Source organism: Lipotes vexillifer, unplaced genomic scaffold (assembly GCF_000442215.2).
Source record: "Lipotes vexillifer unplaced genomic scaffold, Lipotes_vexillifer_v1.1 scaffold272, whole genome shotgun sequence".
Taxonomy (NCBI): Eukaryota; Metazoa; Chordata; class Mammalia; order Artiodactyla; family Lipotidae; genus Lipotes; species Lipotes vexillifer.
The window spans coordinates 2800190-2824809 of record NW_006772469.1 but is presented as its reverse complement, the minus strand read 5'-3'; the positions used below and the strand labels follow the sequence as shown (position 1 = coordinate 2824809).

Below are 24620 nucleotides of genomic sequence, written 5' to 3'. Positions count from 1 at the left end.
CAATACGATGACTACAGCTAACACTGCTGTGTTATATATTTGAAAGTTGTTAAGAGAGTAAATCCTGAGAGTTCTTATCACAAGGAGACAAGTGGCTTTTTCTTTTTCTTTTTTTTTTTTGTATCTATATGAGATGATAGATGTTAAATTGCTGTGATAATCATTTCATGATATATGTGATTCAAGCTGTTACACTGTACACCTTAAACTTATACAGTGCTGTGTGTCAATTATATGTCAATAAAACCGGGGGTAAAACATACGATAAGAAAACAGTGGAAAAAGAAGAGAGCACAGTGCCAGGCAAGAATAGTATCTCAATAAATGTTTCCTGAATAAATGAACAGAAAGGAGAAAAGGAACCCTGAAAATTTAACTGGATTATGATGGGCTGGATTTCAGAGCTTCTGGGATCAAATGCAATGAAAAATATTCAGACCATCAAAAAACTATTCTAGATGACAAAAATTAATCAAAATTAATAATGGAGAAATCATGGCATAATAACTGGACTATTGGTGATCCCTAGAATAGCCTGATACAGTTGGGATTGCCAGATTTAGCAAATAAAAATATAGGACACCCAGCTAAGTTTGGTTGCCAGAAGCCCTTTCCTCAAATGTTTGGAGTCCTCTTCTGGTTCCTGGGACCTGTTAAGACCAGTGGTGGGTTCTGGAGCAGCACCTGTCAAGTTCTGGACTGTGTGGGCTGCAGTTCCTGTGTTTCCTGCTGTGGGAGCTCTCCAACTCTCTACCTTGAGGATGAAGCCAATTAGATGTCACGGGAGCTCTGGGACTTGAGCTTTTGGGGTCACTTCAGCCCACCATGGTTTGGCTGGGGTTCTGGGGGGCAGTCTGCTGGGAAGATCCCTCTTCTCACTGGTGCAGTAATTCTTTCTCTGATTGGGCAAGATTGAGTCACAAGAATGGTACTGACATACAGATTATTGGTGACTCACCCATGCAGGTCAGTGAACAAATTCAGGGCTCTGGGAGACTGAAAGAACCTTGTGCTTGAACAACACTTGGGCAGGTGTAGGCATTGTCAGTGTATTCCAACTGTGGTGCTGCCTTGAGTCTACTCTACTCTCAGCACTCCCCACCCCTGCCCACCCCTCCCACTGCTGGCATCCAGGGCAGCCACCCACCTCTCTGCAGGTGTTCCTCCAAAGTGGGCATGGCCCTGCCTCTGAGAACTTTAGAAATCATTGCTCTCAACACCAGTGGGCCCTACTGATTGATATCCTCTCTTGTCTCTGATCTATGTAGATGCATGTTCTCCTGGTCAATCTTAAGCCAATGTCGGAAAAGAGGGACATTCCTTACTCTGGTGGGACTCTTCACTTGCGGATCATGGCTCTTCCCCTAACCAGGACAATAGTGGCAGTGTGTGGGAGGCAGGGTTGTGGTTTCAAAAGAATCCACATTCTATGAATGCAGTGATTATAACTAGAAGACTTCAGGAAGAGGCACTATTGAAAGATGTTTGTTCTGTGTTATAAAAATCCAAAGGTAAATTTAACATGACCAGAAAATGAATTATCATTCACAATTTCCTGCATGCTCTGGGTAAGACTTGCTTTTGTGGTTATCATCAGTAAAGCAAGTATCATCTTTTGAATGTCACTGGATGCCATGCCAGCATTCATGAGTGGCATGAGGGATGAGGCATAAGAAATGATGTAATTAGCATGAAAGAACTGGTATTAGGGAAATGCAGAGGCAAGAAGGTGTATATTGTTTCAATACAAACAAGTGCCAAAGAGTCATGGCATTATGAGTAATAAAGTGCTGCTAGCTTTTACTTGCTGAAGAGGATAGGAAATTAACCAAGAAAAGCACACTTGTTAATAAAGAACACAAAGAGATAGTTCCTGGACTTGTTCAAGAGGGGATGCTACCTAGACATTAGGAGGAATTGCCACATGTGTTACTGGACTGAATTTGGGTCTGCTTGCCCACCACGCAGCCAAGCCAATCTACTGACACCACTGGGTTGTGGTGAAGGAGAGTATAGCATTTATTGCAGGCGCCAAGCAAGGAGAATGGGTGGCTTATGCTCAAATGACCTGAACTCCCTGATGGCTTTCAGGTAAGGGTGTTTTAAAGGCAACATTTGGGGTGAGAGTTGCAGCTCATGGACTTTCTTCTGATTCATTGGTGGTGAGGTAACAGGGTGATGTTTTAGGAATCTTAACCATCAACCTTCTGGTTCTAACCAGTTTAGGGTCTGGTGCTTGTGGTTGGTGTGTCCTGACCTCCACCTGGGTGGCAGGGGGATCTTAGTTTCTGTAGAGCAATTCAAAGATACGCATCAGATTGTTATGTATATCCCTTGAGGAGGAATAGGACTCTGTTTCATCACTGAATTATTGTTTAAGCTACTTTTCTTGCTTAGCTGCTTTTTCTTTGTTTCTTCATTCCCTCACTTCCCTAATTAGTAACTGCTTGAGTCTGCTCTTTGGAATTCAGGGGAGGCCTAGGAGACTAAAACTTTTTTCTACAAATAAGAAACTGGAGTCAAAGAGGGGCTTTTATACCTGGGAAGGCCCTGCATGGTTCTGCTTGGTTTCAACCCTTCTTTTTCTTTGATATTTCTCAATCCTGATAGGAACAGAGGGCAGGGCAAGAAAGAGGATAAAGTTTTGGATAAAGAAGTTAATCATAAACCTGATAGAGAAACTCGGTTTTAGGGGTACTTGGTTTTACACACACTGATTGGACAATACAAAAATACTTAAGTACCTGTTTTCTACCCATTTTACTAAATTGTTATCAATCACTAGACATCATATAGATTCATGAATTTTTAAAATACATTATTTAATCAACTAGTTTATAGAGACAGGGACCCTACACACTCTAGGGGCAGCCTAGCCAGAATCAGCACTTTGTCCATGGATTGTTTGGAAGGAATGGTACCATCTGTTCCTGGAGACTGTTTTATTTATGTCATTTTTTACCTCTTGCAAGGCCTAGCCCATAGTTTCTCACATGATTTTTTTTTTTTCACATTGTACGCTGAGGACCTATGGTAAGCTCTCAATAAATATTTGTTGAATGAATAATAGCTGCTTAATACATACCTATTGAATTGAAAAGGATAACTGTATAACAAATGGCACAGAGAAAATGCTTAGCTGTTATTCCTGGTAATTATTTCTCTGTTGGGGGATAATAAAAAATATTTTCCTGTTATTTACTACTACAGATAAATTTCTGAGAACACACTTACATAGCTCTGGGGATACCTTTGCTAGACCAAGGATTATTCTCACCCTTTCTTGTCCTTGGGGAGAACTGATTCAGGCTTTGTGAAGAAAATGTTTAGTGTTCTTTTCTTGTTCCATTATCTGTTCCTAGGTCTTTTCATTCAGAATCCTTGTAAAACAGGTGTATAAATAGAATTGTTTTCAATGAAAGGGAACCTTGCCCTTAGCAAGCCGCTGAACAGTTGTTTTCTGCACCTGCAGTAATAAAATTCGAGAGAGATAATGTATTGAATTTTAATCACATGCTGCCTTGTTACATATTCACTGTTTAAAAACATTTCCTTTATTGTGGAGTTGTTAGTAAAAAGGCGGTGTTGCCAGTTAAGCCACTGAATGGCCTGGGGAGTGATTTTGCACTGGGGAATGATTATAGTCTTGTGTAAAAATATCAGACTCTTAGGATAAAGTAAAAAAGACTGGTAAAAATGCTTGATGAAAGCTGTGCTCACTAGAAATGCTTCAAGTGTGTGTGTGTATTTAAGGTTATAGATGAAGTAGGATTTTTATCTAAACACACAGAAAAGGATCATTTAGTCGACAGCTATGTGTATTAAAATTTTGATAACATCAATATATTTAATAAAATTGACCTCTGAAGGGAAGGGGAGCAGATTTTGCCACCCCAAAATATGCCTGTTTGGCATAAGGATTATCTTTACCTGGTTATTTTTTAAGAAACAGCAGGAACAGAAAAGCTTCGAAAACTGAATAGAAGTAAGAGACGTTGACAGTTACAAGGGAAATCTCCATTTGGAAGGATGTCACCCTGCTGTAACAGGAGGAGGATGATGACTAAATCTCTAGAAACTCTTATCATGGCGAAGGCTATGACTTAAATCTGTATAACAGCATTAGCCTTGTTTATTATGCTTTGCCTGATGATTTCCCATAACTGGTTCCCCTACCCCAACGTTTTTGTCTTTAGGTGGAGATGGTATTTAAGGCGTCGCTTGGGCCATTTCCTGGGTACTCAGTTTTCCTGGGTATCTCCCATATTTATAAAAGGTATACATAGTATTAAGCTTCTGTTTGTTTTCTCCTGTTAATCTGTGTTTTATTATAGATGATCTCAACGGAGAACCTGAAAAGGTGGAGGGAAAATGATACTTCCTCCCCAACACAACCAAACACAGTTTAACGGAGTTCCTAGGGCTGTCAGTTTTCTTCTTGTTACTTGACTTTTAGCAAATATTAGACTTGTTTCATGTTGACTGTTTCCACATTTATTTACTTGAACATATTCAATGCTTATTTAATAGAGATTATTTCAGTTATTTTTTAAAAGGAATTATGAAAGGGAAAAAAAGTTATTCTTATTAGCCTTTATTTTTTTACTGTATATTTTAATATGATCAATGCATTATGTTTTGCTATGTTTTCTGGAAGACTCTAGATATTTTCTTTATATTGGAATACGGAGTTCTCTAATATGGAGTTTTTCTCAAAAGGTGGAGAATATATAAAGATGAAAAAGTATCTGCTGTTCTTCATCCTCAGGTACAAAAGTACACAGAAAAACTAAAATGTAAGAATTTAGTGGTACTGATGAATCTAGTGGCAGGGCAGGAATAGAAACGCAGAGGTAGAGAGCGGACTTGTGGACACAGGTGGGGAAGGGGAGGGTGGGACGAATTGAGAGAGTAGCATTGACATATATACACTACCATGTATAAAATAGCTAGCTAGTGGGAAGCTTCCATATAGCACGGGGAGATCAGCTCCGTTCTTTGTGATGACCTAAAGGCATGGTATAGGGAGGGTGGGACGGAGGCTCAAGAGAGAAGCGACATGGGAATATATGTATACATATAGCTGATTCACTTGGTTGTACAGTAGAAACTAACACAACATTGTAAAGCAATTATAATCCAATAAAGATGTAAAGAAAACAAATAAAATGTATGAATTTAGGTTAATATATGTTAGAAATTAGGTTACATATATGTTAAAATTTTCAGAGATTCAGCATAACATAGTGTGGGATTTCCCAAACTTGCTTGTTCATAAGAATCTTCTGGGTGTGTCACCTTGGTGAGTGTCAAGACAAAAGGCACAACCAAGCCAAAGACCGGGAGGCGGAAGTATTTATTACTTGCAGCAGTAAGGAGAACACCAGGGATATTTCCCAAAGTAATGTCTTCCTGAACAGCAAAATTGGGGAAGTTTTAAACTTAAACATCATGCATATTCATGAAGGGGTTTCAGCAGAGGAGAATTCAGCATAGAAGTGGGGCAAAGGTCTTCAGAGGCCAAGCTCTAGCTTGACTGAAGTCTAGAAAGGTCAACATCATCATCCATTCTTCACCTGGGTGAGGGCCTTAGTTCCTGCAGCACTCAAAGATATGTATCAGATTGTCATGTTATATCCCTTGAGGAGGAACTAGGACTCTGTTTTATCACTGAACTGTTGTTTCTTGACTGCTTTTCCTTTGTTCCTGAATTCCCTTACTTCCCTAAGGATCATTAATTACTGAGATCTGTTCAAGGACAAGCACTGTGCCCCCCCCCCCCCCACCTTAGATCACAAAATGGCTCAGGCCCAAAATAGCTTCTCTTATGTCAAGAAAGCCATGCCTGGTTCTCTTTCTCCAGGGACCCCCTATCACATCTGCTTACAGGAGGACTTCTTGCTAATGTAGATTCTTGGGTCCCCCAGGCCTGCAGAATCAGAATCTCCAGGGAGAGGACCTGGAGTGCTTGTTTAACATACAAAACATTGGGTAGTAGTTAAGAGCAGGTGTTTGGGACTAGAATATCTGAGTTAGAACCTTGATTTCATCATTTTTTAACAGGTTATTCATGGAGAAGTTATTAAAAGTTCTAAGCCTCAGTTTTCTCGTACATAAAATGGGGGAAGTGGTAATGCCTACTAAGAGGGTTGCTGTATGGATTAAATGAGATGGTAAATTGTGTCAGGTATTTAGTACAAGACGTGGCACTAGGTAAACGTTCAATAACTATTAGCTACTATCATTTGTAGTATAATATTTAGTACATATTCAAATAAATTTTCTCAAAGAAATTATGAAATACATTGATTATTTAAATAGGTTGCCTACTATTTAATGTGAAAATCAAATGAACCAAAATGCTATTTTCAGCTCTTTAAAGCTAATTCAGTCTTTTGAGCTTTTCCGTAACAAAAAGGCACAATTGGGCTTCCCTGGTGGCGCAGTTGTTGAGAGTCCGCCTGCCAATGCAGGGGACATGGGTTCATGCCCCGGTCCGGGAAGATCCCACATGCCGCAGAGCGGCTAGGCCTGTGAGCCATGGCCGCTGAGCCTGTGCGTCCAGAGCCTGTGCTCCACAACGGGAGAGGCCACAACAGTGACAGGCCCCCATAGCGAAAAAAAAAAAAAAAAAAGGCACATTTATGCCATATATATTCTGGCATTTTAAAAAAATACAGCATTTTCCTGAAGTAAAATGTTGTGACAGATCTAAAAGATGGTTTTTGTTGTATTGTCTGTAAGTTACTTTTAAATACATAAGCATAGAAAGTGTGATATATATGTGTAAATTGTTTTTTTTTTTAATAAATTTATTTGTTGGCTGCGTTGGGTCTTCACTGCTGTGTGCGGGCTTTCTCTAGTTGCGGCGAGCAGGGGCTACTCTTCGTTGTGGTGTGCGGGCTTCTCTTGTGGAGCACAGGCTCTAGGCATGCGGGCTGCAGTAGTTGTGGCACGCAGGCTCAGTAGTTGTGGCTCGAGGGCTCTAGAGCGCAGGCTTAGTAGTTGTGGTGCATGGGCTTAGCTGCTCTGCAGCATGTGGGATCTTCCTGGACCAGGGCTCGAACCCATGTCCCCTGCATTGGCAGGTGGATTCTTAACCACTGTGCCACCAGAGAAGTCCTGTAAATTGTTTTTAAACCACAACTGTTAACATTTGAAATGACCTAGTCAGGAATCCACGGGCTAAGGGAAGTTAGTTAGCATTCAAAGAGACAATTATCTGAATCTGCAAGAGAGGGTTTATTAACTATCATAAGTGATTTTAGAAAAACATTTTCATTGATTAAATGGGAGCTTTCAATTTACGTGGATTGGGTAGATACTATAATGCATCACCACTTTTGCATGGTTGGGGTAGAAAAATTAGGAGCGTCCATCAGCTTGATCCCTGCAGATTGATACAGATATGTTGACTTTCCTTCAGTCCTTTATCCCAACACTTAAGGTACGGGCCATTGTGTGATTCAGCTAGGCACTCAGATCAGCTCATCCTGCCCACGGAATGCTGTGTTTGTCTCTGAATCTTTAATGTGAGGCTCTTCCTGGAGAGCCCAAGGGCAAGTGAGGACTTCATCTCGCTTACAGACCTGGGTTTGTGCCTCCTTTCTATAAATGTTTATACATGTGGGGGAATTCATTGTGAAGCTAACTTTGTTTTTCACATATTCTGGTGGTGAGTTGTAGAAAAGGACACGTGCAGCACTCACCTGCCTTTGATCATTAAAGCTACTAAGCAAGAGATACTCAGAAAAAAAAATGTGACCAATTTTGAGTGACCACTGTTAAAAGATGAACTGAGACATATTAAAATTTTTAAAAGTGTTTTTGAGCAAAAATTGACTTGAATTGGGCAGTGCCAAACCAGAAGTGGTTAGGAGCACTCCTTGGACAGGAGCCAGGGGAAAGACTTACCTAGAGAGGATGAAGAAGCAAAGAAAGGAAATTATTGATTGGCTTAAAGCCCTGCTAGCTGTTTGTGATTGGTTGTGCTTAGCATTTTGATTTCAAAACCATGAGGCATTTACAGGCTGAGATTTTGGTTTGCTTACATAGGCCACCCAGACATTAGTACCACCGCAGTCTGATGGCTTCTTTGTTTACTTAATTTAACACCACATAAGTTTACTTCAATTCACGCATACCTCCTAGTTTCATTGCAAGTTTTAAAGGTTGAAGGTCAAAATCTTAGGGATTTTAGTATTCGTTTTTTAGTCCTTGGTATCATATATTCACTCAAAAGGGGCAATTCTGCATATCTCTTCCAGGTTCATTGGCAGCTTGAAATAGAACGTGGCAGGAATGTTCACAAGTTGGCAAACTCCACAAACTTCCCCAACCGTCCCCCCCCAGAGCTGTTTGCTAAATATTTACCTAGCCTTTCATGGTCTGGTGTCTGTTCTGACAGGTCTGTAACTCATGATTCACTGGATTTAAAAAAGGTTCAGAATAGTACCTTTGCATGGAAGATAAAGGTCGGCAAATACTTAAAAAGCTCATAAATTTCTTGCTTTCTTTCTGGACCACATTGCATTGCTGGGAGACAATGTGGAATACAGCCAGCTAGAAGCACAGAATTGGCCTGGGCCTTTGGCAGAAGAGGTTGGTTTTAGATGAAATTCAGAGATAAAACCCAGATAAAACCAAGACAGGTGATGGAGCTGAATAAAGAAACTAAGGTTCATGTATTAATTTCCACAAGCATCTCTTAATTTTCTGTTGGTGATAAAGATTGGTAGCATATTTATTGTTCTTTATGTAAATGTGCTTCAGTTAAAATTTTTATTTTGAGATATTTGTAGATTTATTTGCAGTTGTATGAAATAATACAGAGATCCCATGTACCCTTTACCCATTCTCCCTCAGTGGCAACATTCTACAAAACAGTAACACACCATGGCCTTGACATTGACACTGATGTACTCAAGATACAGAACATTTCCATCACTACAAGGATCCGTCCTAATGCCCTTTTATAGCCATGGCCACTCCCACTCACCACCACTCCTTCCTTATAACCCTTGACAACCATAAATGTGTTCTTCATTTCTATAATTTTGTCATTTCAAGAATGTTATGTAATGGGAGTAATACAATATGTAACCTTGGGATTGGCTTTTTTTCACTCAGCGTAATTCTCTGAAGCTTCATTGAGGTCATTGTGTGTGTCAAAAGTTCATTCCTTTTTATTGCTTGGTGGTTATTCATGGTGTGGATGTACCACAGTTTGTTTAATCATTTACCCATTGACGGATATCTGGGTTGTTTTGGCTGTGATGAATAAGACTGTTATAAACATGGGTGTACAGGTTTTTTGGTGAATGTAATTTTTTATTTCTCTGGGATATATGCCCAGGAGTGCAATTGCTGGGTTATATGGTCGTCACATTTAAGTTTTTAAAGAATGTGCCACACTTTTTAGAGTTTTGTATCATTTTTACATTCACAACAGCAAAGTATGAGAGATCCAGAGTTTCTGTATCCTTGCCAGCATGTGGGTGTGTTACTAGTTTTTATTTCAGCCATTCTTGCAGGTGTATCTCATTGTGGTTTTAAGGCATTTTTACTGGCTAATGATGCTGGACATATTTTTGTACTTATTTGCCATCTGTATATCTTCTTTGTTGACATGTCTCTTCATGTCTTTTTCCCATTTTCTAATCGGATTTTTTTTTTGACTGTTGAGTTTTGAGAGTTCTTTAGACATTTTAGGATAGTCCTTTGGCAAATACGTGGTTTGTAAATGTTTTCTCCTGGACTATAGCTTGTCTTTTCACATTTATCATATGATCTTTTGGAGAACAAGAGATTTTAATTTTGATAAGTTCCAATTTATCATTTTTTCTTTTTGGTGTTGACTAAGAGCACTTTTGCTTAAGCCTAGATCTTCAGGATTTTTTTTTCCTTCCAAAAGTTTTATAGTTTTATATTTTAGATTTAATCTGTGGTCTATTTTGAGCTAATTTTTGTAAAAAGAGTGAGACTTAGGTGAGTTTTATTTTTTGGTTTATGGATGTTTAATTGTCCAGCATTGTTTATGGAAAAGGTGATTTTTTTTACACTGAAGTGCTTTTGAACTTCTGTCAAAAATCAATTGGTTATATTTGTGTGGGCCCATTCTGGCTTCTCTGTGCTGTTCCAATTTCATTAATTTTTGCTCTCTACTTTTTTTCATCCTTCTGCTTGCTCAGGGTTTATTTTGTTCTTCTTTTTCAAGGTTCTTGAGGTGGGAGCTTAAATTATTGATTTGAGAATTTTCTCCTTTTCTACTGCATTAAGTTCACGCTATAAATTTTTTCTCTCAGCACTATTAGCAGTCTCCCACAAATTGATGATGTATTTTCATTCTGTTCAATGTATTTTTTTTTTTTTTTTTTTTGCAGTACGTGGGCCTCTCACTGCTGTGGCCTCTCCCGTTGCGGAGCACAGGCCCCGGACGCGCAGGCTCAGCGGCCATGGCTCACGGGCCCAGCCGCTCCGCGGCACATGGGATCCTCCCAGACCGGGGCACGAACCCGTGTCCCCTGCATCGGCAGGCGGACTCTCAACCACTGCGCCACCAGGGAAGCCCTGTTCAATGTATTTTTAATTTCTCTTGAACCTTTCTTTTTTTTATCCATTTACTATCTAGAAGTGTGTTATTTAATTCCTAAGTGTTTGTAGATTTTCCCATTATCTTTCTTATTGATTTCTAGCTTAATCTCTTTTTGAAGAACACACTGCATGTGATTTGAATTCTTTTAAATTGTTAAGACTTGTTTTATGGCCCAGAATATAGTCTATCTTGGAGTATATTTCTTGGGCAGTTGAAAAGAAGGTGTATTATGCTGTTGTTGGGTGAACTGTTCTATAAATGTTGAGATTCTGTTGGTTGATAATGTTGTCAAGTTCTATGTCCTTGCTGATTTTCTGTTTGGTGGTTGGTTTATCAATTGTTGAGAGAGGAATGTTGAAGTCTACAAGTATACTTTGGAATTTACTTCTTTTTATTTTCAGTTCTAGCAGTTTGGGATTCACATAATTTGCAGCTCTGTTATTTGGTTCATACTCATTTAGGATTGTTATGTCTTCATGGTCGATTTACCCTTTTATAACTAGATAATGTGTCTCTCTGTTTCTGATAATTTTCGTTGCTCTAAAGTCTATTTTATGTGATATTAATAGAGCCACCCCTATTTGCCTTTGATTAATGTTTACATGATATATCTTTTTTAATCCTTTTACTTCCAGGAGACCTATATTGTTACATTTAAAGTGAGTTTCTTTAGACAGCATAGTTAGTCCATGGTGTTTAATTCACTCTGCCAATCTTTGTCTTTTAATAAGTATATTAGGCCATTTCATATAATGTATGTATTGATATGTTGGGTTTTAAGTCTGCCATTTTATTTTTTGTTTCTTCTTTTCTTTTGCCTATATTCCTATGTATTTCTTGAACCTATTTTAGAACTTGATTTTCATTTATCTGTGTTGTTGTGTGTGTGTGTGTGTGTGTGTGTGCGCGTGTTAGTTTCTGCTTTATAAAAAAGTGAATCAGTTATACATATACATATATCCCCATATCTCTTCCCTCTTGCGTCTCCCTCCCTCCCACCCTCCCTATCCCACCCTTCTAGCTAGTCACAAAGCACAAAGCTGAAGCAGTTATGCTACTGCTTCCCACTAGCTATTTTACATTTGGTAGTGTATATATGTCTATATATACACTACCACTCTCACACTTTGTCCCAGCTTACCCTTACCCGTCCCTGTGTCCCCAAGTCCCTTCTCTAGTAGGTCTGTGTCTTTATTCCCATCTTGCCCCTAGGTTCTTCATAACCATTTTTTTTTTTTTTAGATTCCATATATATGTGTTAGCATATGGTATTTGTTTTTCTCTTTCTGACTTACTTCACTCTGTATGACAGACTCTAGGTCCATCCACCTCACTACAAATAACTCAATTTTGTTTCTTTTTATGGCTGAGTAATATTCCATTGTATATATGTGCCACATCTTCTTTCTCCATTCATCTGTCGATGGACACTTAGGTTGCTTCCGTGTCCTGGCTATTGTAAATAGAGCTGCAATGAACATTGTGGTACATAACTCTTTTTGAATTATGGTTTTCTCAGGGTATATGCCCAGTATTGGGATTGCTGGGTCATAGGGTAATTCTATTTTTAGTTTTTTAAGGACCCTACATACTGTTCTCCATAGTGGCTGTATCAGTTTACATTCCTACCAACAGTGCAAGAAGGTTCCCTTTTCTCCACACCCTTTCCAGCATTTGTTGTTTGTAGATTTTTTGATAATGGGCATTCTGACCGGTGTGAGATGATATTGCATTGTAGTTTGGATTTGCATTTCTGTAATTATTAATGACGTTGAGCCTCCTTTCATGTGTTTGTTGGCAATCAGTATATCTTTGGAGAAATGTCTATTTAGGTTTTCGGCCCATTTTTGGATTGGGTTGTTTTGTGTTTTTGATATTGAGCTGTATGAGCTGCTTGTAAATTTTGGAGTGTAATCCTTTGTCAGTTGCTTCATTCACAAATATTTCCTCCCATTCTGAGGGTTGTCTTTTCATCTTGTTTATGGTTTCCTTTGCTGTTCAAAAGATTTTAAGTTTCATTAGGTCCCATTTGTTTATTTTTGTTTTTATTTCCATTTCTCTAGGAGGTGGGTCAAAAAGAATCTTATTGTGATTTATGTCATAGAGTGTTCTGCCTATGTTTTCCTCTAAGAATTTGATAGTGTCTGGCCTTACATTTAGGTCTTTAATCCATTTTCAGTTTATTTTTGTGTATGATTTTAGGAAGTGTTCGAATTTCATTCTTTTACATGTAGCTGTCCAGTTTTCCCAGCATCATTTATTGAAGAGGCTGTCTTTTCTTCATTGTATATTCTTGCCTCCTTTGTCAAAAATAAGGTGACCATATGTGTGTGGGTTTATCTCTGGGCTTTCTATCCTGTTCCATTGATCTATATTTCTGTTTTTGTTCTAGTACCATACTGTCTTGATTACTGTAGCTTTGTAGTATAGTCAGAAGTCCAGGAGCCTGATTCCTCCAGCTCCGTTTTTCTTTTTCAAGATTGCTTTGGCTACTTGGGGTCTTTTGTGTTTCCATAAAAATTGTGAATTTTTTTGTTCTAGTTCTGCGAAAAGTGCCAGTGGTAGTTTGATAGGGATTGCATTGAATCTGAAGATTGCTTTGGGTAGTACAGTCATTTTCACAATGTTGATTCTTCCAATCCTAGAACATGGTATATGTCTCCATCTATTTGTATCATCTTTAATTTCTTTCATCATCTTATAATTTTCTACATACAGGTCTTTTGAGTCTTTAGGTAGGTTTATTCCTAGGTATTTTATTTTTTTTGTTGCAATGGTAAATGGGAGTGTTTTCTTAATTTCACTTTCAGATTTTTCATGATTAGTGTATAGGAATGCAAGAGATTTCTGTGCATTCATTTTGTATCCTGCAACTTTACCAAATTCATTGATTAGCTCTAGTAGTTTTCTAGTAGTTTTCTGGTTTTAGGATTCTCTATGTATAGTATGTCACCTGCAAACAGTGACAGCTTTACTTCTTCTTTTCTGATTTGGATTCCTTTTATTTCTTTTTCTTCTCTGATTGCTCTGGCTAAAACTTCCAAAACTGTGTTGAATAATAGTGATGAGAGTGGGCAACCTTGTCTTGTTCCTGATCTTAGTGGAAATGGCTTCAGTTTTTCACCATTGAGGATGATGTTGGCTGTGGGTTTGTCATGTATGGTCTTCATTATGTTTAGGTAAGTTCCCTCTATGACTACTTTCTGGAGGGTTTTTTATCATAAATGGATGTTGAATTTTGTCAAAAGTTTCTCTGCATCTATTGAGATGATCATATGTTTTTTCTCCTTCAGTTTGTTAATATGGTGTATCCCATTGATTGATTTACGTATATTGAAGAATCCTTGCATTCCTGGGGTAAACCCCACTTGATCATGGTATATGATCCTTTTAATGTGCTGTTGGATTCTGCTTGCTAGTATTCTGTTGAGGATTTTTGCATCTATGTTCATCAGTGATATTGGTCTGTAGTTTTCTTTTTTTGTGACATCTTTGTCTGGTTTTGGTATCAGGGTGATGGTGGCATCGTAGAATGAGTTTGGGAGTGTTCCCTTCTCTGCAGTTTTTTAGAGGACTTTGAGAAGGATAGGTGTTAGCTTTTCTCTGAATGTTTAATAGAATTCGCCTGTGAATTTTGTTTGTTGGAAGATTTTTAATCACAATTTTAATTTCAGTGCTTGTGATTGGTCTGTTCATATTTTCTATTTCTTCCTGGTTCAGTCTCAGAAGGTTGTGCATTTCTAAGAATCTGTCCATTTCTTCCAGGTTGTACATTTTTTTGGCATATAGTTGCTTGAAGTAATTTCTCATGATCCTTTGTATTTCTGCTGTGTCAGTTCTTACTTCCCCCTTTTCATTTCTAATTCTATTAATTTGAGTCTTCCTTGTTTTCTTCATGAGTCTGGCTAATGGTTTATCAATTTTGTTTATCTTGTCAAAGAACCAGCCTTAAGTTTTATTGATCTTTGCTATAGTTTCCTTCATTTCTTTTTCATTTATTTCTGATCTGATCTTTATGATGTCTTTCCTTCTGCTAACTTTGGGTTTTTTTTTTGTTCTTCTTTCTCTAATTGCTTTAGGTGTAAGTTTAGGTTGTTTATTTGAGATGTTTCTTGTTTCTTAAGGTAGGATTGTATTGCTATAAAATTTCCTCTTAGAACTGCTTTTGCTGTTTCCCATAGGTTTTGGGTTGTTGTGTTTTCATTGTCGTTTCTTTGTAGGTATTTTTTGATTTCCTCTTTTATTTCTTCAGTGATCTCTTGGTTATTAAGTAGTGTATTGTTTAGCCTCCATGTGTTTGTATTTTTTTACAGATTTTTTCCTGTAATTTATATCTAGTCTCATAGTGTTGTGGTCAGAAAAGCTACTTGATATGATTTCAATTTTCTTCAAATTACCAAAGCTTGACTTGTGACCCAAGATATGATCTATCCTGGGGAATGTTCTATGAGCACTTGAGAAGAAAGTGTATTCTGTTGTTTTTGGATAGAATGTCCTATAAATACCAATTAAGTCCATCTTGTTTAATGTATCATTTAAAGCTTGTATTTCCTCAGTTATTTTCATTTTGGATGATCTGTCCATTGGTGAAAGTCGGGTGTTAAAGTCCCCTACTATTATTGTGTTACTGTCAGTTTCCCCTTTTATGGCTGCTAGCATTTGCCTTATGTATTGAGGTGCTCCTATGTTGGGTGCATAAATATTTACAATTGTTATATCTTCTTCTTGGATTGATCCTTTGATCATTATGTAGTGTCCTTCTCTGTCTCTTGTAATGTCTTTGTTTTAAAGTCTATTTTGTCTGATATGAGAATTGCTACGCCAGCTTTCTTTTGATTTCCATTTGTATGGAATATCTTTTTCTATCCCCTCACTTTCAGTCTGTATGTGTCCCTAGGTGTGAAGTGTGTCTTTTGTAGATAGCACATATATAGTTCTTGTTTTTGTATCCATTCAGCCAGTCTGTGTATTTTGGTTGGAGCACTTAATCCATTTACATTTAAGGTAATTATTGATATGTATATTCCTATTACCATTTTCTTAATTGTTTTGGGTTTGTTATTGCAGGTCTTTTCCTTCTCTTGTGTTTCCTACCTAGAGAAATTCCTTTAGCATTTGTTGTAAAGCTGGTTTGATGGTGCTGAATTCTCTCAGCTTTTGCTTCTCTGTAAAGGTTTTAATTTCTCTGTCAAATCTGAGTGAGATCCTTGCTGGGTAGAGTAATCTTGGTTTTAGGTGTGGTTGCAGGTTTTTCTCCTTCATCACTTTCAGTATGTCCTGCCACTCCCTTCTGGCTTAGAGTTTCTGCTGAAAGATCAGCTGTTAACCTTATGGGGATTCCCTTGTGTGTTATTTGTTGTTTTTCCCTTGCTACTTTTAATATTTTTTTCTTTTTATTTAATTTTTGGTAGCTTGATTAATATGTGTCTTGGTGTGTTTCTCCTTGGATTTATCCTGTATGGGACTCTCTGCACTTCCTGGACTTGATTGACTATTTCCTTTACCATATTAGGGTAGTTTTCAACTATAATCTCTTCAAATATTTTCTCAGTCCCTTTCTTTTTCTCTTCTACTTCTGGGAGCCCTATAATTCGAATGTTGGTACATTTAATATTGTCGCAGCGGTCTCTGAGACTGTCCTCAATTCTTTTCATTCATTTTTGTTTATTCTGCTCTGCAGTAGTTATTTCCACTATTTTATTTTCCAGGTCGCTTATCCGTTCTTCTGCCTCAGTTATTCTGCTATTGATCCCTTCTAGAGAATTTTAAATTTCATTTATTGTGTTGCTCATGATTGTTTGTTTGCTCTTTAGTTCTTCTAAGTCGTTGTTAAATGTTTCTTGTATTTTGTCCATTCTATTTCCAAGATTTTGGATCATATTTACTATCATTATTCTGAATTATTTTTCAGGTAGACTGCCTATTTCCTCTTCATTTGTTTGGTCTGGTGGGTTTTTACCTTGCTCCTTCATCTGCTGTGTGTTTCTTTGTCTTCTCATTTTGCTTAACTTACTGTGTTTGGGGTCTCCTTTTTGCAGGTTGCAGGTTTGTAGTTCCCATTGTTTTTGGTGTCTGCTCCTAGTGGTAAGGTTGGTTCAGTGGGTTGTGTAGGCTTCCTGGTGGAGGGGAGTAGTGCCTGTGTTCTGGTGGTTGAGGCTGGATCTTGTCTTTCTGGTGGGCAGGTCTATGTCTGGTGGTGTGTTTTGGGGTGTCTGTGGACTTATTATGGTTTTAGGCAGCCTCTCTGCTAATGGGTGGGGTTGTATTCCTGTCTTGCTAGTTGTTTGGCATAGGGTATCCAGTATCTATATTGTTTTTGGTGTGTCTTTTTGCATAGCTTTTTGACAGTTGCACTTGATTAATTATATTTATATATACATAATTTATCACAATCTGCCGCTGTTATCATTTTTCTCATTTTGAGTTAAATATAGAAGGCTTACCTACTGTTTAATCATTTTATTTTCCTTTGTTTAGAACATAATTGTTTTAAACCTCTCCTCTCCATACATTTAATCAATCAGACAGTGTTACATTTTTTGCTTCAGCCATCAGTTACCTAATAGTTCATTTACCTCTTCCTTGTTTCACTCTAGCTTAACTACCACTCATCTGCCCCACTTATTACTTATAAAAGATAAACCAGAGATAAAGTGCTGTAGATGGGGTAATATCAGTGCCACTCTGCTGAGCACAGGAACTACAAAATAGTCTCCGTCTTCAGTCAGGGGTAAGGTATGGGAGTAGGGTCAAGTTCATTGGCCAGTAGGGCTATATTTTAGTTCTTGTCATTTTTGTTTTCATTAAGTTTCTTTCTCATTTTGTTTGGGTTATGAATGGTAAGAAATTTGGAATGCTTATCGAAAGAAGTGCAAAATGTGTTAAAAAACCAAATATAACATTTAAGAAATTAGTTTCTGTTTCTCTATATCTGTATCCTTGCTTCAGGGTTCCTGCTCATACACACAGTGTCTGTGAAAAGTAGAGGAAAACACTCCCACTGGGGGAAGAATTGTAAAAAGGTGCCATTTTTAGGGCTGCTCTAGCCCCACAATATGTGGGCTGAATTTTCTACCCTCACCCTCTTAGCAGGGTCCCTCTCTGATGGGCTCAACCTGCCTCACTGTTACCTGTGAACCTGCCTTACCTCTCTGAATTTCTCTCATGTTTTGATCTAAAGAAATTTTCTAAGAAATCTGCTCAGATATATTATTTTTCTTTTATTCTGATATCTTGGTTTCTTTCAAGAGGAATAAAATGTAAATTAAATGTAGATTTATTTCTATTCAAAATTCAGTATTAATAAAAGCAATTGTAGCTCTTACCACATCCATCAAAAGTAATTTCCAACAACAGGTAACAGGTGTTTTGAGGGAAAGGGGACTTCATGGTCAAAAAAAGTTGAGAAAATGGTACATAATCTATCCCATTTTTGTATATTTATATAGTAACAACTCTCAAAAGTTATGTAGTAAAGAAATTCTTGCTTAACTTTGTTTAATCTAGCATTTAATTATATAATTCTACATAATTAAGTAATCCAAATTTATTTAACTACATAATTCCTCTCCAATATATTTCATTTTATTTTACTTTGCATATAACCAATTCATAAGTTTTAGTCTATTAATGACTATTAAAACCAATTTTAGCTTGGGAAATATAAGTTAAAAATTATTTATTTGGTTTCTACAATATGTGGGATGTTATACTATGAACTGATATAATTAATCTTTTTTGGCTTTTTAAAGTTAATAACAAATCTGTAACTTTACTCTCATCTCCTCTATAGGAAGTTCTCTTAATCTGCACCTTATGGACCTTTTCAGGTTCCAATGAATGGCATGAACAGTCCCCAAATTGGGTATGGTATTTTGTGTAAGATGTGCACATTTCTGTAGAAAGGGCTCATTGTTTTAAAATTCAGTCTTCAAAGAGTTTGTGACCCTTGTAAGATTATGACCTACTCTTCTATAGGAGGTAGTTGCCACCATTAGTGTAGTTTTTCCTTTCCTAAATCAAGGTACTGCATTAAACAGCAATTTATGTATCTAGACAAGATATAAAGATACATTATAATATATGGGTGAAGGCATTTAGGACATTTTGTTTTTATTTCAACTACCTATAATGATTATAACTTGTATAAAAGGGCAGGGGAAGTCACACTCTTTATGTTTTTATATTAAATAGCAGATTCAAAATTTTTTTTTCATTGTTGCTTTAGTTTCCTGATGTGTTTTTTGTCTGTTTATATTTATTCACAAATGGCTATTAAATAGCGACTAGTTGCCATATATTAGATATTATGAAATAAAAAGAAGAATCATCAGGTGATTTTAAGGGATAAGTCTTCATTTGAACTTTATATTTCTTGGACAATAATTAGTAAGGTTAATATGCTAGAGAGCAGGCCATTGCAGAAGCTGTCCCCTCACCAAAAAAAAAAACAACGGAAATTGAAGGGATGCATTTTAACAGTTTGTTGAACCGCTAAACTTACTCCTGTCTTGTTACTTCAGACACCTGTTCTGATGCTATTCCTTGGCTCTGTATCACAGAACTTCCCATTAATGACTATCCTTTTATTTCCAGTTTGATTCTTAATTCCATAAAATTTCTATTTTCATTCTTCCACTATTCCTATCCATCTAGCATCTTTTTATAAAAAGTCTATTTTATATTGAAAACAGGCAGGGACCATTTTTTATCTGTATTCTATAAAGTGATGTGGGCAGGATTTAGGTCCCAGCGTGTAATTTTAATAATTCAAGTGATCCGCCTGGGAATGAGGAATGGCTGAGGGTGCAAAATCTGAAACGTTGACCTTAATAGCATCATGTTTGAAAAAGCTGAATTAATTACTCTAAGAAAATAATGTACAAATGTAGTAACATATGAAGAAAATGTTTCCTTGGGAGAAAAATGAATTAATTATGGTAAAAAATTTTCAGCAGAAACAACACTGCATTCTTTTAAAGTGAAATCATGAATAGAGGTAAACTAATATTTCCGGAATTACTGACACTCCATATACAATGTGTGTATTTTTCTTGGCCTTAATTTTTTTTTTTCCACTAAATCAGATTCATTGCATTTGGCAAGATTTTCAGAAAGAGCACGACGTTATTTGGGGGATGAGTATTTGACATGTTCACACAATGTACAGTTCAGGGTTCAAAGTTGAAATCACAGCACTGTTTTTCTTGACAAGAATTCTCTCTGGCAAATCGCCTAGGAAAATTCTGGTAGGTTTCCTTGCATCCCTCCCAATATTCAACTAATATTGTAAAATCAGTCATCAGCTGGGACTAACTAATTGCTCTAGAGTTATTTATCTGAATAAGATAACTCTCCATTAGACTTGTTCAAACAATAGGACACACTTAGTTGAAAGACTCAAATATTCTTTTGCCTAAAAATTGGTGAGAAAATATATGTTGAATTTGTATCTTTGATGATATGACAATTATATTATTGGTAAGTTATAGAAATATCTATATATCTCAGGATAAAATCTAAGTAGGAACTTCTTAGAAATGTTTCTGCTCTAACTTCATTTAATGACATGTTACTGTTGTACTCTTACTATGCCATCAACATTCTCACTTGTTAATTTATTTTGGTGGCTATAGTGCTGAAATTTTATGTCATTTTGAACTATAGACTCTGCGTCATGGAAAATATTATAGTGGTATTCAGAGAGTATAGACTCAGATTGGCTATTATAGTGTGAGTGTAAAATTTGATTTTAAGAGTGTGAGCATGTTGCTGAATCCAAGTTTGTGTGACTGACGCACAGTAAGGCCAAAGAAACCAAAATGCCAGAATTTGGAGCTGAGAAAGGTTTATTGTGAGGGCCAAGCAAGGAGAACAGGCAACTCATGCTAAAAAAACCCAAACTCCATGATGGTTTTCAGGAAAGAGGTTCTAAAGGCAGAATTTGGGTTGCGGACTGCAGGGTGTGTGATTTTCTTCTGATTGGTTGGCAGTGAGGTAACAGGGTGGTGCTCCAGGGATCTTGTACTCAGCCTGAAGTTACCATCCTCCACCTGGGTGGAGTCCTTACTTCCTGCAGAAGAACTCAAAGATAGTTAGGTACATCCCTTGAGGAGGAGCTAGGACCTTATTGCTGCACTATTGTTTGACTGCTTTTCCTTCGTTTCTGCATTCCTTCACTTCCCTGCTTAGTAACTATTTGAATCTGACCTTTGAAACTCAGGAAAGGTTTAGGAGGCTGAAGTCTTCCCTACAAATGAAAGTGGGGACATGAAAAGGCTTTTGTACCTGGGAGGGCCCCACAGGGTCCTGCTTGATTTCAAGCAGGCTGTGAAATGTTGAACAACTAATGTAATTCTAGTGGAGTTCTTCAGTGTCTTCCAATAGAATTAAATATTGCTTTTTGAAAGAAGTTAATTTGGGATTAAGAGCTGTAATTTGTAATGTGTCACTGCAAAACATTATGTAAAATGGCCATGTTTGTAAATATGCAAGGTTTAGGTAAAATAAGTAATTTGGATGCTAAAGCAAAAATTAGGGATGCAAATTTTTTTTTTTTATTTCCAAGTTTTCTTTCCTGTATACTATCAACTCTCTCTGCATTTTGTAGTTTAATTGGTGCTATGTAGAACCTGAAGCTTTATAGCAAAGTTCTACTTTTTTCTATCTAACAATGTTTACAAGCATTTCACCATCATAAAACATTTTTCACTTTATATTTTATTTTTATGTTTATATTCACAACAGAGATTCATTCATTTATTAATATGCATTTATTGAACATGAATTATGTACCAGACACTGTTCTAGTCCCTCAGAATTTATTAATGACTAAGACAGGAAGAAACTTCCTACCATAATGATGTTTACATTATAGCAGGAGAGAAGACAATAAACAAACAAATCCAATGACTAATTCTTAGTTCTCATCTTAGTTGTCTTACAGAAGCATTCAACAGAGCTGATCTTTTTCAATACGTTGCAACACTTTCTGTACTTAGTTTTGGGATTTCCCCAGGTTTTCTTCTCTGTCTGTTCATTCTCTATTTCCTTTGCTGGTTCCTCCTTATCTTCTTGATTTCTTAATATTGACCTGCTCCAGGGCTGTCCTTGAACTTCTTCTTCTCCTTGTCTTCTTTGCATCCTTGATGATTGTATTTATTAGCATGGCTTTAAATACACTCTCTACTCTGACAACTGCCTTCTCATTAGTCTCCAACTTAGACCTCTCCCTTGAGTTCCAGGTTCACTGTGGAATTGTTCACTCCATATATCTTCTTTAATATCTGATACACATAAAGTCCTGATTGTACCTTCCAGATTGGCTTGTCCTGCAGGCTTTTCCATTTTAGTAAATGGTATCCCCAGCCAAAAATCTAAGAGCTGTCGTTCACTTCTCTTTCTCTTCTAACACATCTCTAGTCCATTGTCTTTTTGATCTCATTACCCCTCATTTTCCCAACTCCAGCCATTCTAGCTTCCGAGCTGTTCCTCCAGTACACTGTCTATGGTTCAGCCCGAGGGTCTTCTGCTGGAAATCTCATCTCCCAGATTTACTCATGGCACACTCCCTCACATCCTTCAGGTTTGTTCCCAAACTCACTTCTGTGAAACCTTCCCTGACCTATCTATTGAAAAATTATACACCCCTTATTTATGTTCCTTCCTAAGTTTTTCTTTATTGCATTTATCCCTGTTTAACATATTGTGTATTTTACTTCCTTTGTACTTTTGCTAGCTTCTCTCCTGCTAGAATGTGAGCTCCATGGGTAGGAAATTTCATGTTTTGCTCTGTACCTGGAATGGTATCTGGCATGCAGGAAGTCCTCAGTGGAATGTGGGGCTCCAGAGAAGAGGAACCACATCTCTGCAGGGTTTTCTTCCCTCCTTCTTCCCTCACCATTTCCCCTCCTTGCCTTCTTCCTTCCCTCTTTATCTCCCTTCCTTCCTCCCTTCCCGGCCCCCTTCTTCTTCCTCCTCTTTCTTCATTGTTCTTAATAGGCTTGGAGAAGCTGCTGAGTTAAAGCCTGTTTTCTATTTCTGGCTCTCTGTTTGGATTGGCAGTCACTTGGTTATTGGGAAATCTGTGCCTGGTCTTCCCGAGGTGTGGGCTGCCTGGACATCATAGAAGCCTCTTCATCTTCAGGGTCACGGCCTATTTTTTGTTTTGTTTTGTTTTGCTAATTGCTTTATAACCACAACAAACTAGTACAGAGTATGCCCTGTAGAAAGCAGCACAATAAAGATTGAGGTGTTACCTTGGGCAAGGCTGAAGTTTTCAGTCTGTGGTATTTGGAATTTAGGCTACAGTCCTTGTTTTTGGATGGATCATTGGGTGTGTGGCACAGTCCATGCTTTTTAACAGTATTTGAACAGGAGAATGGCCACTTGGCCCAGGTAGAAGTAGATGAAGTGTTTGGTTTCATGTGTCACATAAGTACCGAAGTTCCTCCCCACAGTGCAGTGCCAGGTGGGGTTCTACTTCTCATCAAACTCCTTCTTGATATGGGCAGCAATGTCCTTATCTACATTTCTCCAATGCCTGAGTAGCACACTCTACCAAGTCCTGTTGCATCTCCTCCAACGTACCGGCATTTTTGATCATGGCCTCTCAGTCACACATAGTTACCAAAGAGCAGTGGCTGGCCGACTGCAACGGTCTCCTGGGGGAGAGGCCGGTGAGGCTCAGACCCTTAGAGAGGAGCGGTCCCTACTGAAGCCGTGGCGCATCTATCAGAGTCACAGCCTATTAACCCTATAATTTGAATTCTGCTCCTGGCAGTTCAGCAGTCATTGAATGCCATTGATATGTGGCTGCAAACATTCTGTTTGGGGAGTGGCTTGTTATTCTAGTGAGTGTCCGAGCTGCTGCCCACCATCGTGGCTCTGGATAACCCTCCTTTAGTACCTCCTATGATACTGTGCTACATTCACAGACTCATTTATTGTTCTCCATGGCAGTAAACTGTAAGCTCTATGAGAATAGGAACATTTTTTGAATAGCAAGGCCTAGGACACTGCCTTGGTCACGAAAATAAATATTTGTTGAATAAATGAAGGAATGTCTAAATTACACTTATAGATAGAAAAATCTAAAAACAAATAAAGATGAAAACTATTTTATGATGATAAAATATTGGTAATAAGCACATAGTTTTTTTCTTTCATTTGTTTTATCTATGCTATTTCTAAAAAAAGTCTTTGTCGTTTTTTGACACAAAGTTTCCAGTTCTTATACAGTGTACACCCTATTTTTTATATACTTTCATTCAGTTAATGGGAATCTGGAGCTGGATGGAGAGGAATAAGTGTGCCTAGCTTGCCATCTTTCCCAGAATATTTTCACCAATGTTTATATTTTGTAATAAGTGTGTTGTAATGAAAAATACTTCTCAGCTTTTTTTACTCACCTTATATGCTTGATAGAGCAATAAATGACTGTCCACTCTCAAAGAACAAAAATTTATTCTCATCGAGGAGACTTAAAAAATTATCTGTTCTTTGTGTGACAAGGCAGGTATTGAGCAGTTGTTTTCCTGCACCTATTGTCCTTAATTTTTTCTGTTCATCTCTTCATTCCCAAATATGCAAAACTACAGAGAAAAAAAGTTATAAAAGGCTAATGATATGTGATTTCTCCTAAAGTGTTATTCTGTAGAAACATCTGGGTGTGTCATGTACCTGAGTGATTATAAAACAAACATTTTATATATGTTTATAAACAGGTCATTTCCCTTAATGTGTGCACAGCCTTCTAAATAATATATCCCAATAGTCTATAGCAATGCATTCCTAAAAATAATCCATGGTGATAACTAAATGCTGCTTCTAGGAATGGAAGAATAGAAAAGAGAAAGAGTTATGAAAAAATGAGAAGAATAGTTTACCTCATTGAAATTACTGGTTCAAGTTCTTTTCTCTGTTTCTCAAAACTACAAATGAATTATTTTATTCTTTGTATGTAAGCACAAATAGCTTTGATGTTTATAAAGAAATAGTTCATGTATGTGTCATTGATTTAAATTAC

The 24620-nt window shown here is 37.4% G+C and overlaps 1 protein-coding gene and 1 pseudogene across 3 annotated transcripts in view; one reads left to right on the top strand and one right to left on the bottom strand.

The window, feature by feature from the left end:
* CFAP299 (cilia and flagella associated protein 299) overlaps positions 1 to 24620 on the top strand; it is a 633581-nt gene that overhangs the window by 50362 nt on the left and 558599 nt on the right. The window lies entirely within an intron of this gene.
* LOC103071884 (dynein light chain 1, cytoplasmic pseudogene) lies at positions 22952 to 23216 on the bottom strand (annotated as a pseudogene).